This window comes from Gymnoscopelus microlampas (assembly GCF_963454915.1).
Source record: "Gymnoscopelus microlampas genome assembly, chromosome: 19".
Lineage (NCBI taxonomy): Eukaryota > Metazoa > Chordata > Actinopteri > Myctophiformes > Myctophidae > Gymnoscopelus > Gymnoscopelus microlampas.
The window spans coordinates 15889523-15905913 of NC_139956.1; positions in this window are offsets into that span (position 1 = coordinate 15889523).

Sequence of the window (16391 nt, forward strand, 5' to 3'; positions counted from 1 at the left end):
TTGTGTTCAGGTCGATATGGGCATAAGACCAGACATATTCACCGTTTACATTGCTTGTAAGTAAATGGTAAATGGTGCATTTATATAGCGCTTTTATCCAAAGCGCTTTACATTGATTGTACCATTAACCCATTCACACACACATTCATACACCGATGGCGGAGGAAACCATGCCAGGCACCAACCTGCTCATCGGGAGCAATAAGGGGTTCAGCGTCTTGCTCAAGGACACTTCGACACTAACTCTAGGGGAGCGCCCCAGCCCGGGATCGAACTGGGAACCTTGCGGTTTTCCAGCTCACTCTACCCGGCCACTCTACCCCTGAGCCACTGCCGCAATAAGTTTATTAAGCTATGTATTCAAAAGTACAAATTACAATTTACATTTTCTTTTTAATATCAATGCATTGCTGTTGTATTGAAACAACATTGTATTGATCATTTACCAAGTAAAACAACTGACATTTTCTGAAATGTAAAAAGAAATAGTGAAAAATAGCATATACTGTATACAAGCTGATCTACAAGAATAGCTGAATATACAAAATAGAGCTTAATTGGTTCATATGCTTTGTAATGATATAAATCTACAAAGTATCTTGCAACTACATTTTTCCTTTAATTAAAAAGGACAACATTTGCGTCTGAGATGTAGTGCAGTAGAAGTACAAAGTATTGAAAAATGGACATACAGTACTCTGTACCTTGTATTTCAGGACAGTACTCAAGTAAATGTCCTTTGTTGCTTTCCACCACTGACTATAGATAGAACTGATTAATATGATGAATCCAGTCTGAGAACTGACGACGGTCACTTTGAAGAGCAGAATGATTGTTGACACGTGTTTCATCAGCAGCAGTGCTACGTGCACACGTGCACTGATGATGAAAGTGCATGTATGCAGGGAGAGTGCAGGTAGGGACGGGCCGACTAGGCCAGAGGTCTTCAATGTTTTTTCAGGCCAAGGACGCCTTAGCTGAGAGAGATTGCATATTAATGTCTATTTTCAGACATTTAACCACTTAAACCCTCAATACTTAGTGAACTTGCCCTTTGGCTCTGTATTTGCTCTGTATTTTGGTTTCCCTCTGTCTACACCAGGGGTCTTCAACGTTTTCAGGCCAAGGACCCCCTAGCTGAGAGAGAGATGAAGCAGGGACCCCCTACTCTATATTGTATACAATTGTGTTTCAGATTAAAGTTTTTTTTTTTACTTAGTCTGCTCTTTTTTCCCTCTTTGCCAACAATAGCCGATCTACAAGCTCTCAACGCCTCGCAGCGCGAGGCGTTGAGAGCTTGTAGATCTGCTATTTTTAGCTAATGTTCCCCTCAGAAAAGGAATTCTAGGGTTCAAGTGATTAATGTAAAAAAACTAAATCCTATCACACAAAGATTTGGCGGACCCCCTATAGTAGCTCTGAGGACCCCCTAGGGGTCCCGGACCCCCTGTTGAAGACCCCTGGTCTACACCAAACGAAAACAGTGAGCTTGTAGATCTGCTATTTTCGGGCTAATGTCCCCCTTAGAATTAGGGATGCTAGGGTTAAAAGAAAAATGGACTAGAGCCGAGTAAAGCACAACCACATGGCTAACACAGTACCTGTGCATCAAAACCTAATGATCATCATGCACTGGCACATCATGTTATGTTTTAGGATCTATACTTGGTTCCCACATTTCGCCTCTACGCCAAATCTCTTTGCAGAAAACAGCCGTCTATTTCCACTAAAACTACAAATGTTCTGCTATCATGACGTGCCCAGAATGCCCAGCATGTAAGTAATAATACTGTAGGAGAAGAAAAAACAACAACATCAATCAAGTCAAAAATAGCTGTACTTTTTTTACAAGCTGTACAGTTTGTTTTTTATTTTGCCCGGGCATTCGGCCAACCGTTATTGTTGGGCTTTGTGTATAGTCTAAAAACAGGTGAGTTGGACTCAGGAGAACAGGAACCGTTGTAGTAGCTGGCTTCCTGAACCGCAAGTGCATTTCCACAGAGTGCTGTGGTGTGAAATTAGCACACTTGCATCTTGCAATTAGCCCACTTATCTCTGTGAAATTAGCTCGCTTGCGTTCCCTGTTCACCTGCCTTTCATCCAGTGCTTTTTGTTTCTGATGTCTAACAATGTAAAAATACCTCGAAGGCAATACTAAGCCTGTTAGCGTTTGTGTTTGTGGGTGCGCACATGTCAATTGTGGACAATTGGCTTGAAAACCAACAGATAATTTGTTTCAAATGCACAAAGCGTGCCTCGGCTCATAACAGCGAACACGTGCATGTGCCCCATGATGTTACACTGTAATTACATCTTGTATTCATCCGTTCCCCACAAGGCGGCCAGTGGCACAATTGAAAGTGCAGTCTCTGGAGTCGTATCATGAACAAAGAACGATGCACAATGTTTACCGAGGCTGGTGGCTGAATAAAACCACTTAGAGGGATTGACGGCAGTTTCAGAAATAAACAAACACCGCGCCTCCAGCAGTTCGTTTCCCCGACCACCAGGGGGTGACGCAGGAGGGACTTCCATAGTTAAGGGGACTTCTGAAGGGGCCATGCCGAAAATAGGTTGCTTTCTTCGGATACAATGTGTGTTACTGCCCGCCCCTGCTGGTTCTGTGAATTTGTATTTTTAAATAGGCTCTTTCATGATAAATTGACCACATATATGAAGTTAAACAACTAAATTCTATCCAAACGCTATCTTAAAAGTAAATTCTGTGCCTCAAAAACGAAGTTTGAGAGTGTTTTAAAACCGAAAGTAAAAAGTTCACACGGACACGGACGCGCACGGACGTGCACATGCGTGCGTTAATTTACGCCCCGGACAAACATAAATAGTAGGGAAAATACGGATTTCAGAAAGAGGACTGTGTTTCAATGCAGGAAAACACCCCAGCATCATTATATAGTGGCTGATAGAGGGGAAAAAATGCAAAATGTATATATATATATTTTTTTTTTAAATTTAGGCTTAATGTTGCCTAGAATCCCTTTAAACCCAGTGGTGGAAGACATGCTCAACCCGAGTACTTGAGTCAAAGTGTAGAAACTCCTGGTCAAATATTACTCAACTTCAAGTAAACGTTGCTCAGTCAAATTTGTACTTGAGTTAAAGCACTGGAGTACTTGCTTTTAAAAATACTTACAGTATAAGTATTCAAAAGCACATGCTTTTAAAAATACTCAAGTATTCAAAAGTACAAAGTACAAAATAATATATCAATAACAGTACCATTTTTTACTTTTGTACTTTAATGATATTTTTATGCCAATACATTTGTACTTTTACTCAAGTAACATTTTGATGACAGGCCTTTTACTTGTAACAGAATATGTTTTATATTGTGGTATCTACTTTTACCTTTTAAAAAAAGGTACTTCTACCAACACTGCTTTTCACCGCCTCCCATTGTTCTGGTGTGACTCCTCTGTTGCAGTAGTCCATGAGCCAGAGCCCCAAAATTGAGCAATGATTATCGAAAGAGTGGGCAAAACCATACCTATATTAAATTGTTCATAGGGTCAATACGAGTAAATAAATATATGATAACCTCTCCACAGGAGTAGCTTTTTCATGGTTATCACACATTTTGTTATTTTCCCCATACGTACATGACAGGTGAAAAAATGACAAAATTTAAAAAAGAGTTATCATAATGAAACTTCCTGAGTTGATTACTTACATGAAGACAATGATTTATCGTATTACAAGTTTTCTGAAGTTGTATATTTAAATATGCTAATTAGGCATTAGGAAAATATGCCCAAATTTGCATAACTTTCCAGAATCAACATTGGAACATTGGACAAAGCCAGAGTCAACATACTTATTTCATTTTGTTAAGATCTCGGAGTCAAAGGTTTTTAACGAGGGAATATTCAATATCTGGCTCAATTTTGGGGCTCTGGCTCATGGACTAAATGCCTAATTTGCATATTTAAATATACAATTTCAGAAAACTTGTAATACGATAAATCATTGTCTCCATGTAAGTAATCAACTGAGGAAGTTTCATTATGATAACTCTTTTTTAAATGTTGTCATTTTTTCACCTGTCATGTACATATGGAGAAAATAACAAAATGTGTGATAACCATGAAAAAGCTACTCCTGTAGGAGAGGTTATCATATATTTATTTACTCGTATTGACCCTATGAACAATTTAATATAGGTATGGTTTTGCCCACTCTTTTGATAATGAAATCTTGTCTGGCTCATGGACTACAGTTCGTTTTCGTGTGATTTTTGTCTGGGCTGCAAAAGCCTTTGCTGAAGAGGGAAACGTTGTACTCTCTGGTAGAATGTGGAGGGCAGAGTTGAAAGCATTGGTATGGCTGAAACGAGTGCTCTATAATGATTGATTTTCGCTCTTTCAGTGGTTTGTTGCAGCAAAACGGCGAGCATGAAAGGCAGATCGGCCTCTTCGCTGCTTCACATTTTTCCGTTCATTTTTTTTCTTTCTTACTTAGGAGCCACTTGGGGGAGAGAGAAAAAAAGAACCACTCACTTCAAACACATTGCGGCCTCTCCTCTTCGTCTGTCAAAGAACAGCGAGACAGACCGAGTCTTTGAGCTGGAGACAGAGAGGAAAGAAAATGACATGACATGCACACACTCACACTGACATTATTTCATCCATTTTCCCAGGAAGTGGACGACTGCGTCATCCGACAGACCAGCGCGTGCTTCAAGTACGGCTATGAGTACCTGGGGAACTCGGGGAGACTGGTCATCACCCCGCTCACTGACAGGTCAGCATCAGTCCGTCCAAGCTGACAAGGCAACCATACTGCCACTAGGCCTGACCTCGATTTGTCCAGTAGTCGACTAAACAAGTCTGAGTCGACTGCCAATGTCTTAGTCGAATCATATAAAAAACAAACAAAAAAAAATATATATATTATTTTTTTTTTTTGTGCATTATTCGACTGAGAGATTGGCCTAATTTGTTATATTAATTAACTAATAGTTTGAAAAAATAGGATATACATCATGATTTATTGGGAGAAACCAAGCAAGTGTATGTTAAGTCAGACATTTAGCTCCCCTACAGCCCAAATGTTCCTCTATTGAATAACATCTTTTTTTGCATGATTCGACTGAAAGATTGGCAGTCGACTGCCAATCTCAGTCGAATCATGCAGAAAAGAAAAGAAAAGATAAAAAAAAGATATATTATTATTATTATTAATATTATTATTATTATATTCTTCTTTTTTTGTTGCATTAGTCGACTATTAGTCGAATATACACACACACACACACACACACACACACACACACACACACACACACACACACACACACACACACACACACACACACACACACACACACACACACACACACACACACACACACAAAACATAGACACAACATTGTCCCAACCTCACCCTGAGCAAGCATTTATCTGCTACGGTGGCAACAACTTTGTTGGCACAGAAACTCTAGGGAAGAGGTCCCTGAAAGTTGAGTTAGTGACATGTCTCGATAGGACACAAGTGCATACACAGTACACACACACACACACACACACACACACACACACACACACACACACACACACACACACACACACACACACACACACACACACACACACACACACACACTAGGTAAGAGCTTGTGTAATGGAGTGTTTAGTATCAGGCACACTGATCATAAGTCCTATTCCGGGGACATTCACACTGGCTAATTTCCACCGTAATTAGCATCCTGTATAATTACTCAATTCCATTAGCGCAGGCAGAGGCTAGCAATAGCATTGTCTGTGCAATGTAATAATCACTGGCTAACACCTCGGCTTGACATAATGTTTCACGCTGACATAATATGTCACAACAACATAATTATGCTGTCAAAAGTGTTGGACCTGTTGCTGGGCCTATCATTAGCTGGGTCTAACGGCGTGCAATTAGTGGGAGCAGACACATTTTAAATTCATGATATTTCTATTTCAACCTCCTTGGATGTTACATGCTTTGGCTTTCCTCCTGGCTGTATACCTTTTTTTATACCTTAAAATGTTGTGTTTGTGTATTTTTGCCGAATGCTCACCTATTGTCGCCAAATGTGTCTATTTGTGCCTATTGTTTGTCTGTTTTTGCCAAATGTGTGCCTATTTTCACCAAATGTTTGTCAGTTTTCAGCAAATGTTTGCCTATTTTCACCAAATGTTTGTCGGTTTTCAGCAAATATTCACCTATTGTCGCCAAATGTTTGTCTATTTTGGTCTATTATGGTGGTCTATTCCTGAATAAAGGAAGCTAGGGTTCATGTGGTTAAGGCCTAGTGTTTGACTGTGTGTGTGTGGTGTTTGTCCGGTTGTTTCATGACTGTGTGTGGTGTTTGTCCGGGTGTTTCATGACTGTGTGTATGTGGTGTTTGTCCGGGTGTTTCATGACTGTGTGTGTGGTGTTTGTCCGGGTGTTTCATGACTGTGTGTGTGGTGTTTGTCCGGGTGTTTCATGACTGTGTGTGTGTGGTGTTTGATGACTGTGTGTGTGTGGTGTTTGTCTGGTTCATGACTGTGTGTGATGTTTGTCTGGTTCATGACTGTGTGTGATGTTTGTCTGGGTGTTTCATGACTGTGTGTGTGGTGTTTGTCCGGGTGTTTCATGACTGTGTGTGTGTGGTGTTTGTCCCGGTGTTTCATGACTGTGTGTGTGGTGTTTGTCTGGTTAATGACTGTGTGTGATGTTTGTCTGGTTCATGACTGTGTGTGATGTTTGTCTGGGTGTTTCATGACTGTGTGTGTGGTGTTTGTCCGGGTGTTTCATGACTGTGTGTGTGTGGTGTTTGTCCCGGTGTTTCATGACTGTGTGTGTGGTGTTTGTCCGGGTGTTTCATGACTGTGTGTGTGTGGTGTTTGTCTGGTTCATGACTGTGTGTGATGTTTGTCTGGGTGTTTCATGACTGTGTGTTTGGTGTTTGTCTGGGTGTTTCATGACTGTGTGTGTGGTGTTTGTCCGGGTGTTTCATGACTGTGTGTGATGTTTGTCTGGGTGTTTCATGACTGTGTGTGGTGTTTATCTGGGTGTTTCATGACTGTGTGTGATGTTTGTCTGGGTGTTTCATGACTGTGTGTGATGTTTGTCTGGGTGTTTCATGAGTCTGTGGGATGTTTGTCTGGGTGTTTCATGACTGTGTGGTGTTTGTTGTCCAGGTGTTTCAGTACTGTGTGTGGTCTTGGTTGTCCAGGTGTTTTATGAACGTGTGTGCTGTGTTTTTTTCCCAGGTGTTTCATGGCGTTGACCACGGCCCTCCACCTCCACCGGGGGGGCTCTCTCAAAGGGCCGGCGGGGACAGGGAAGACGGAGACGGTCAAAGACCTGGGCAAGGCCCTGGGCATGTATGTCATCGTGGTCAACTGCTCTGAGGGACTGGACTACAAGTGCATGGCACGCATGTACTCTGGGCTGGCACAGGTATAGGCATGATGATGACCATCCATGATGATGATAATGGATAATGGTGATTAGAGCTGGGCCCTTTGAATGTAATGGGCTTTTCGTAAATTAATTCCCTACTTGATCATACTACAGTGCAGTGTTGATTTCGTCGACTAAAACTATGACGACAAATGTTCGTCGACTACCTTTTTTCCACTGACGAAAACTAAATAAAAACTCAATAAAAACTAGGCTATGATGATTAAAACTAAGACTAAATGTATTGAAAATTTCGTCAACAAATAAAAACTAGACTAAAATGTTAGTGAGGGACTAGTGGAGAAGAGATCCAGTAGAACTAAAAGACAAGTCATTTTATGTTTGGTTGCGTTCGATGCTCTGAAAATAGCAGATCTACAAGCTCAGACAGCTTGTGAGCTTGTAGATCGGCTATTTTCAGCATGCAACCAAGTGTAAAATCAGCCATTACAACGCCATCAAGGCACCACCAAAATACATTATGGTCGACTAAATCAACTGTAGATTTACAGTACAGACTATAATCTTATGATATTTAGTCGACTAAAACTAGACTAACAGTAAAACATCTCAGATGACTAAAATATGGCTAAAACTAAATGGAATTCGATTAAAAAAACTATGACTAAAACTGAATAAAAATGAGCTGTCAAAATCAACACTGCTACAGCGTCACACAAATTAAAAGCATCAAAAGAAGCCGGTCTACAAGCTCGAACGTGCCGTTAATTTCTTTCCCGAAAAGTGGCGACACATTGTGAGCTTGTAGAGCTGCTATTTTCACAGGTTTTGTGCAGCACTCTTCTATGATGAAGTAGGCCATTAATTTACAAAAAAACACTGTGTGAAGAGAGTGGTGCCTTTGATGAGCCCCGTATTGATGTTGTCATCAATGTTTGTTTATTGGACATACATACACCCGGACACAGACAGATATAGGAGTGGTTGGCACCACTCAAAAAACGTAAGAAGTTGAAATATGGATATATGAGTTTTCTGACCGACAGTGACGATATACTTTGTCCACCACCGAGCAGATAGGAGCATGGGGCTGTTTCGACGAGTTCAACCGTGTCAGCGTGGGGGTGCAGTCGGTGCTGGCCCAGCGGATCCACTCCATCCTGGTCGCCCTGGCAACGGGACAGGACCGCTTTGTTTACGACCGGCGCCAGATCCGCCTCGTCCCATCCTGCGGCATCTTCATCACCATGAACCCTGGTGAGTGCAGGCACACACGCGCACACACACACACACACACACACACACACACACACACACACACACACACACACACACACACACACACACACACACACACGTGGTATGCTGTCCAACAGTTTTGGACAGCATCAAAAAAATCTGCATACTATTTATCATTTTAAGTTTGATCTGATTTATGAGCCCATTTAGTCCACATTAAAAACATACATAATTAGGATAGACAACATCCAAGTATTACAGCATATGGCAGTCATAAAAAATACATAAGTTGGTCTGCAGCATTGCCGTAAATTGCCCTAAATGAGCTCAGGACGTAGTCAACACAATCACAGCAACTCTTCATGATGTCACCTCAGTGAAAGTTCACCAGATCAATAACGTGCTCGTTTTGGCTTCAGGCTGTGTGTTCATCATGTTAATGCATGATGAAACTGTGTGAAATTAAACCCAATGTTAAGTAAGCTGGTTGGTCAGAAAAACAAGAATATTGTCACCCCTACTTTACATGTAATAGCATATAAAAGCATGTGAAAGCAACATAGCCTGACAAACCTCAACAAATTGAGGTCCTTACACGTGGAAATGCATCAGAGAATGTTTCACGTCAAACTATTCATTTGGTGGTGGTGGTGCCTCATTCATACAGGTTGATGCTTTTATGGGGAAAAGCCTGCCTCGAGTCAAAAGAAACAATTGCGTCGCTTTATTGGCGTGTAATATTCAAATTTAGTATGGATTTATTCATGAAACAAACTAAAATTAATGCAATCTAATTGCAGGGACAAGGACCTTTATACTAGACTATTTATATTCTGGTGTCTAAATGAGCTAAATGAGCTGCACAGCAGGAGTTTTGATGTTGTGTTGATGGTATAGACTATAGAGACACACGGGCGCCGACAATTTCACGGCCACAATTGAGACAGCACTACCCCTCGGGTAAGGGAGAACGGTGTACTGCAGGCCAGCCCATAGGAAGTAATTGAACCTGTAGCCTACTTTTAAAATAATCCTACATGAACCGGAGACGATATAGATTTGAATAAAAATGTGTTGCCAAATGTCTGTCAACATATCATCTTGTTTTCTCAATAGATGATGTGTTTCACATTTAATTTGACACTCAAATGGGTTAGAGGAGAGACGGCAGACAGGCAGGTATTTCAGTGACATCACTGTCCTTACGAGCACCAAATTTAAAGGGAATTCTCAATTCTACATTCCAGAATGACTCTGTTTATGTCTATATTTTTAACATGTCACAGGCTTATATTAATTCTCTACCTGCCGTGGAGCTCCGGCGGTACAATGACAAATTAAAACGTGTGGGTTTACCGTGTTGTCCATTAACTTGCCTGACTGTATTTGGGAAATGACCCAACTAAATGGCCAGGAGTGATATATCCCGACATTTTCAACTATCCAGTGAATTCACCAGGTTAGTATCCAAAATAAGTCTCGCAAGACGCCGTTTGGAAGAAGCAAGATGCGATAATTTTCCAAAATAAATATAATATAAAATAAAAATGATACGTGAAAGACACAAACGTATCTTTGTATTGAAAACCTCAAAGGATGTGACGTACATATCATGCGGCACTTAAACTTCTAATTTGCGCTGTCTCAATTGTAGATCTCTCTCTCTCTGCTGCGTGGTGCAGCGATTCAATTTGCCATATTAGGGAGATCAACAGCAATCGGCTTCCTTAATTGGTCAATATACACTCATCGGCTTTGTGGATTGGCCAGACTTTGTGACAGTTGTGCGGCTAAACAAATATAAATGATGGGGCGCACATTAGGACTGCATTGTGTTACAAAGCAGGACTTGCAAAATTCTATTTTATCTACGGTGTGAGGAATGTTCTGGACGGTGAATCTGAATGGAGGTCCAAGTCCAGGATACTTCTATGCTACTGCTGCTGCTGCAGTAAGGCACAAGGTCTACGTCTTCGTAGACTGTTCTGTAGACAATGTGGGTCAGATTGGAGTTCACGTTTTTAACACGGTGTCTTTATGCTGGCTGACGTTGCCTATAGTTACAACTGGTCTCTTTGAGACCAGTTGTAATTTCTACGGCCGCACAGCTGTGCTGGCAGGAGATTTCATCTACATCTGGGGAGGGGTAACGTCATGCAACGTTCTTCATGCGTTTGATGTCGACACTCATAGATGCCTCAACCCCATGGTTTCTGGGACTGTTCCAGAGGCGAGGAGATACCACTCAGCCTGTGTCTTGGGGAAGGTCATGTATATCCATGGAGGATTCATCGAGCTGACTGGATGCACTGATGACATCTACAAGTTGGACACCACCACAATGGTCTGGGCTTTAATTAACACCAGAGGCACACATCCACAATCTGCTACGTGTCTTAATAGCTCTGCCACCATCATCGGGACAAAGATGTTTGTATTTGGGGGCAACAACATCAGTGTGTTTGACACAGAGACCAACTGCTGGCTGAGCACACCTTCAGCAAAGCTTCTTCCAGAAAGACGCTGGGGTCATTCAGCCTTTGCCTTCAATGGAGAGCTGTACATATTAGGTGGTGGAATCCAGGACCGGACCGTCAATGATTTGTGGAAGTTCAACCCAGAGACCTTCTCCTGGAAGAAGGTTGAGCCCAAGGGGAAAGGCCCACGTTCAGGAATGCGTTTTATGTGCTGTTGCATAGTTGGAGATCGTATCGTCCACTTTAAAAAGGACCTGTACATCTTAGACTTAAATCCTAGCATGAAGACATTATGCAAGCTAGCAGTTATTCAGTACCGTCTGGAGCAGTCTGAACTCACACATGACATCAGGTGGGAACTGGCAGCCATGACAAAAAAAATCGAATGATAATATGATAATATCATTAGTACTCACTGGCACAGATTCATAAACCACAGATCACTTGAGCACAGTCCATAATGCTCATCTGTGGTTTACAGTGGAACCATTAATAATCATTTGGTATCTGCACCAAATGACCACCTTTTGTTGTGATCAATAATGAGACCCAGTTAGTCTGATGTTGTAACTGGAGCTGTTGTTTAACTGTAAACAACAATACAGGCATTATTTTATGTCTATATTTCTTTTTTCTTCCTTGTAAGTAGGCTAGCAATCACATTCTCAGTCCAGTTTCATGTAAAATCTGTTATCTGTTATGTTATTATATGTACAAATGATATAAGCAACACAGTAAAAATGAAAAAAAGAAACAGCCTACTGGGTGTGGCGGGCGGTAAGAGACCTGGATATTGAAAGGGGGACGCTGGCCCAACGAGTGTGGCAACAGAGTATTTGGTTTGGACCAGTCCCATCTTGTCTCTTTCTTTCATAGTGACAATGTCCTGCATCCGATCATGTGTCCCTGTCCAGATCAGGTTCTCCACTAGCCTCTTCTGTTTTTTTTTGTTTTTTTGCAGGTTACAACGGCCATACAGAGCTACCAGACAACCTGAAGTGCATGTTCAGGCCCTTCTCCATGGTGGTGCCCGACTCCGCTGTCATCGCCCACATCACGCTGTTTGGAGAAGGCTTCGGCAAGTGCGAGGTAACACAAAGTCCTAATGCGGACATTTATATAATTGATGTATTTGGCAGCGGACCCCCATCTGAAAAGGTTTTGTAGAGACCCCATAAGAGAAGATTATTATTATTTAAACGTTTTTGAAAATGTCCGAACATAGCAGATCCCCAAGCATTGCACATAGCGACACTTGAACACCTGAACTTGTAGATGAAATATAAAATAGGGGTAAGGTGCTTAAACCGATTTGGATCGGCGGCTCTGGACAACTGGATCTCCATATATTTGGGCATCTTGGTCGGATCGGCGGTTCTGTCATCCGAATGACTCGACACGATGCCGCGTTTGAAGTCGGTCGGACGTGAATAACAGACTATTTAACAGAATATTTGTACATAGCTGTCGAAAGGATGAAACACAAAAACATACCTTTATGAGTTTTGAAATACCTGCTGGTGTAGAAAACTTAAAAGCCACAGAGGAGCAGGTTTGAGAGCCACCTCCACATGAGAGAATGAATTCATATTCCAAAGCATTTGAAAAACTACAAGTGCAGTCACGTTCACCACTTATCAAAATGAGGGAAAAAATGATGATTCACTCCATTAGCTTTCAAGGCTGCCCTTAAAGTGCCCTGGTACCACCAGCTGTGTTCTTGTAAGCTGCTAAAGAGGATTTTAGTGTGAACTGCAGAGGCGATGCTATGCAACAGGAGGCTGTTTAGAACAGCATGCCAGGCTAAGCAGGGCTGATCAAACATCGATCAAAACAATTGATTTGTTCCATTATTTAAAAAAATATTGATTTTTGAAAACAGCAGAAAACATTGATCAAAACAAGTGATTGTTCCATTATTTAAAAAACATAGATTTTTGAAAACAGCAGATGTACAAGCTGTTTTTGCGTGGCAATATAGTACGTATAAAACAGGGCCTATGTGGTTATTCAGACTAATTGATTTAGGTGAGTAGTAAGTTAGTAGGTTGGAGTGGCTTATTGTCGTATCAGCCGAGAGCGAGAGAGACTATCCCCGTTTCAATGCGCTAGACCCCTGGGAGATGGATTGCTGAGGTGGAGCGCAACATCATCACCTAATGTACCATCAGGTCCCAGTACTTACCGCACAACTTAGTTACCCAACTCATACTCTGAGTTTACAGTGCCTGATATGGTACCCATGACCTTGTGGTCCAAAAGTGAGTGCTCTACCGACGGAGCTACCCGGACACATTATAAAAAAGCTTCTCAATTATTGGACTGCCAGAGTTTTTCAGAACAGTCTGCAGCCAGTGCCATTGTTTTTGAGCATTTTTTACTAACCTTTCAAGAGCCTCAGAATGTACACAGAGAATCGCAAAAGACGGAGGAGTGTCTCTGCTTCCATCGGGGGGAAAAAGCGTGTCACCGCGATCCTCCGTTCTTTAGTTATTGGCGGTTGAATATAGCTTGTTCTTGCTAAAAACGCAAAAACAAGAAAGCAGAGGAAAAAAAACGTTTTTTTCGCAATCTTTTAACATTAGATCGGACGGGCCTGGGTTTGTTGTGATCACGTTATTTCCGGTTATACTCTTTTCCAGAAGTCATGGGATCACTCGAAGCGAAGAGTGCTTTTTGAAGAATGTTTTGACGTGTTACACGTCATTGGCACTGAATGAGTTAATCAAAACGGTATCGAACTATCGATAGTATGAAATCGTTAAGAAGATAATATAATAGTTGCATCCCTTAAGCTGTGCAGTGCGAGGCTAGCATCACCCTCACAGACGAGCATAAGGAACCCAGTTCTGGTGTGTAATCCGCGTGGATCCGCTAAGCGGACCCCGGGTCCCAGTGATCTTTTTGCTAGCGTTCTGAATGCTGCGCTGATTACTAAAGGATATATCTTGTTGAATTATCAGTGCCTTAATGAAACATGCTTGGCTCCTTTTATGTGGAGAGCTCAGGCAATCAGCAGATTGGAGATTGAGTTCCTCCAGTCTGATAGAGACAGAGCGCAGTATCATCAAATCTATCTGATGGATTCAATTAAAAAACCCTGCCTTGCCTTTTCCTTTCAAACTTAGAGAATATACATGTATATGTCATCACTGTCACTTGTATGACCAAACCGTTACTTGTCAGGAAATGGAAAAAAAGATGGATCCAATGTAGTTATTTGGTTAATACTTATTAGCATGCCCCAGCCAGTCTGATATCTGGTCTAGAGGGGCGGATTCAAAATCTCCGGAGAAAACATCTGTGGGCTCCTATTGGTTCGCCGATCTGTGCGCCCGCCCCCCCGCCCTGACGTCACAGCATTTGGAGCGACGCCCACTGCACTCTGGTTGGTTGGGGAAATGAAAGGTTGACTCTCACTTCCTATGCCAGAGATTTCAACAGCTTGGTCCAGGCTTTATTTTTGAGCAAAACGCGAAGGAAAATAAAAGCTTGGGGATCGAGGCTAAATATTTATAAAACCCACAGACACACTTAACCTACTTTCAACCTGCAGACTCTATTTTTTTTCCCCCAAGATGGCAGATCTACAGGCTCACGTGCGATGTCACACCACAATGAGTTGTGAGCTTTTGAATATGCTATTTTTTATACTTTTGTGAGACCCTGTCATACGATAATATAGTATAAAATAGGGCAGGGGTTCTCAACATTTTTTATACCACGACCCCATATTATGAGGGAATTTCTTTGGTGACCGTTTCTTGACCGTTGCCAATGCACGACCCCAGCGGCACCTTCCCGCCCCCACTTTAGGTCGCGACCCATAGTTTAAGAACCGCTGAAATAGGGCATTCATTAATGAAAAAAACATAAAAATATGAATGAAATATGGAGACGCAAGCAAATGTAGAGCTTGTAGATAGTAGCTATAGTAGCTATTTTCACTACTTCTGAAAGTTTTCATTTGGTTAAGTAGCTTTTGGACATACAAGGTTTCCACCCAACAGCAACAATTCATATTTTACTTCCCTCCAGGCTTCTTACTGGTACATTCCTGTACATTAGATGTATCATGTATGTTTAACAATGAAAGTCATGGTGACATGCAGTGTGCCTGCTGTGCCAGTCGAACCCAGATCAGTGATGAACGCTGATCCCCTAGCCTGGGATCCAGCCTGATTCACTACGTTCGGCGGATTTTTTTTTTCTCACTTCGCTAATAAGTGAGGGGAAAAAAATCCGCCGAACGTAGCTAGTCAGGCTGGATCCCAGGCTACTGATCCCCCCCATCCGGTGTCCTGTAAGCACTGAGCGCTGTTCTGGGATAAGTGTCAGCCTGAGCTCTGGAACGGGGGCCACGATGTGGTGCGTGCGTGCGTGCGTGCGTGCGTGCGTGCGTGCGTGCGTGCGTGCGTGCGTGCGTGCGTGCGTGCGTGTACTTGCATTACTATAATTGCAAAGCCCAAATGTCCCCATAAGAATACTAGAATATGATAAATAGACATTGTGAGGGCTGAGGACAATGTTCCTGGTCCTCACAAGAGAAATGGTTGTTTTATGGTTAAAAAAAAGATTTGGAGACTTAACCTTACAATTTAGTAAATGGTTATACATTTATACTTTAGTTGCTTGCCGGTGTTGAGCACTGAAAATAGCTGATCTACAAGCTCAGCTACTTGCAGATCTGCTGCTTTCAGCTCTAGGGTTGGGGTTACAGATTGCATCACATTACAAAACAATTTTCAGTCCTAAAATGTTGATGTCCTCACAAGTATAGTCTTACAAATGTACATGTGTGTGATTACTACAGGCACATGGTTCCCTGGGACCAGAGTAGGATTACTGCTGAGTCACTGGGGAGCTATTGCTACTCCTGTGTGTGTGTGTGTGTGTGTGTGTGTGTGTGTGTGTGTGTGTGTGTGTGTGTGTGTGTGTGTGTGTGTGTGTGTGTGTGTGTGTGTGTGTGTGTGTGTGTGTGTGTGTGTGTGTGTGTGTGTGAGAGAGACACACACACTATTTGCATCATGATGCAGTGATGAGAAGAGTGTGTGTGTGTGTGTGTGAGAGAGAGAGAGAGAGAGAGAAAGAGACAGAGAGAGGGAGAGACGGACCATTTGCATGATGCAGTGATGAGACGTGCGTGTGTGCGTGCGCCTCCTACCCAGCATGTGTTGAACAAGATTCAAATCACACAGAACTTCATACCAGGGCTTCAAAATATTGCACACGCGCACACACACACAAACACACACACACACACACACACACACA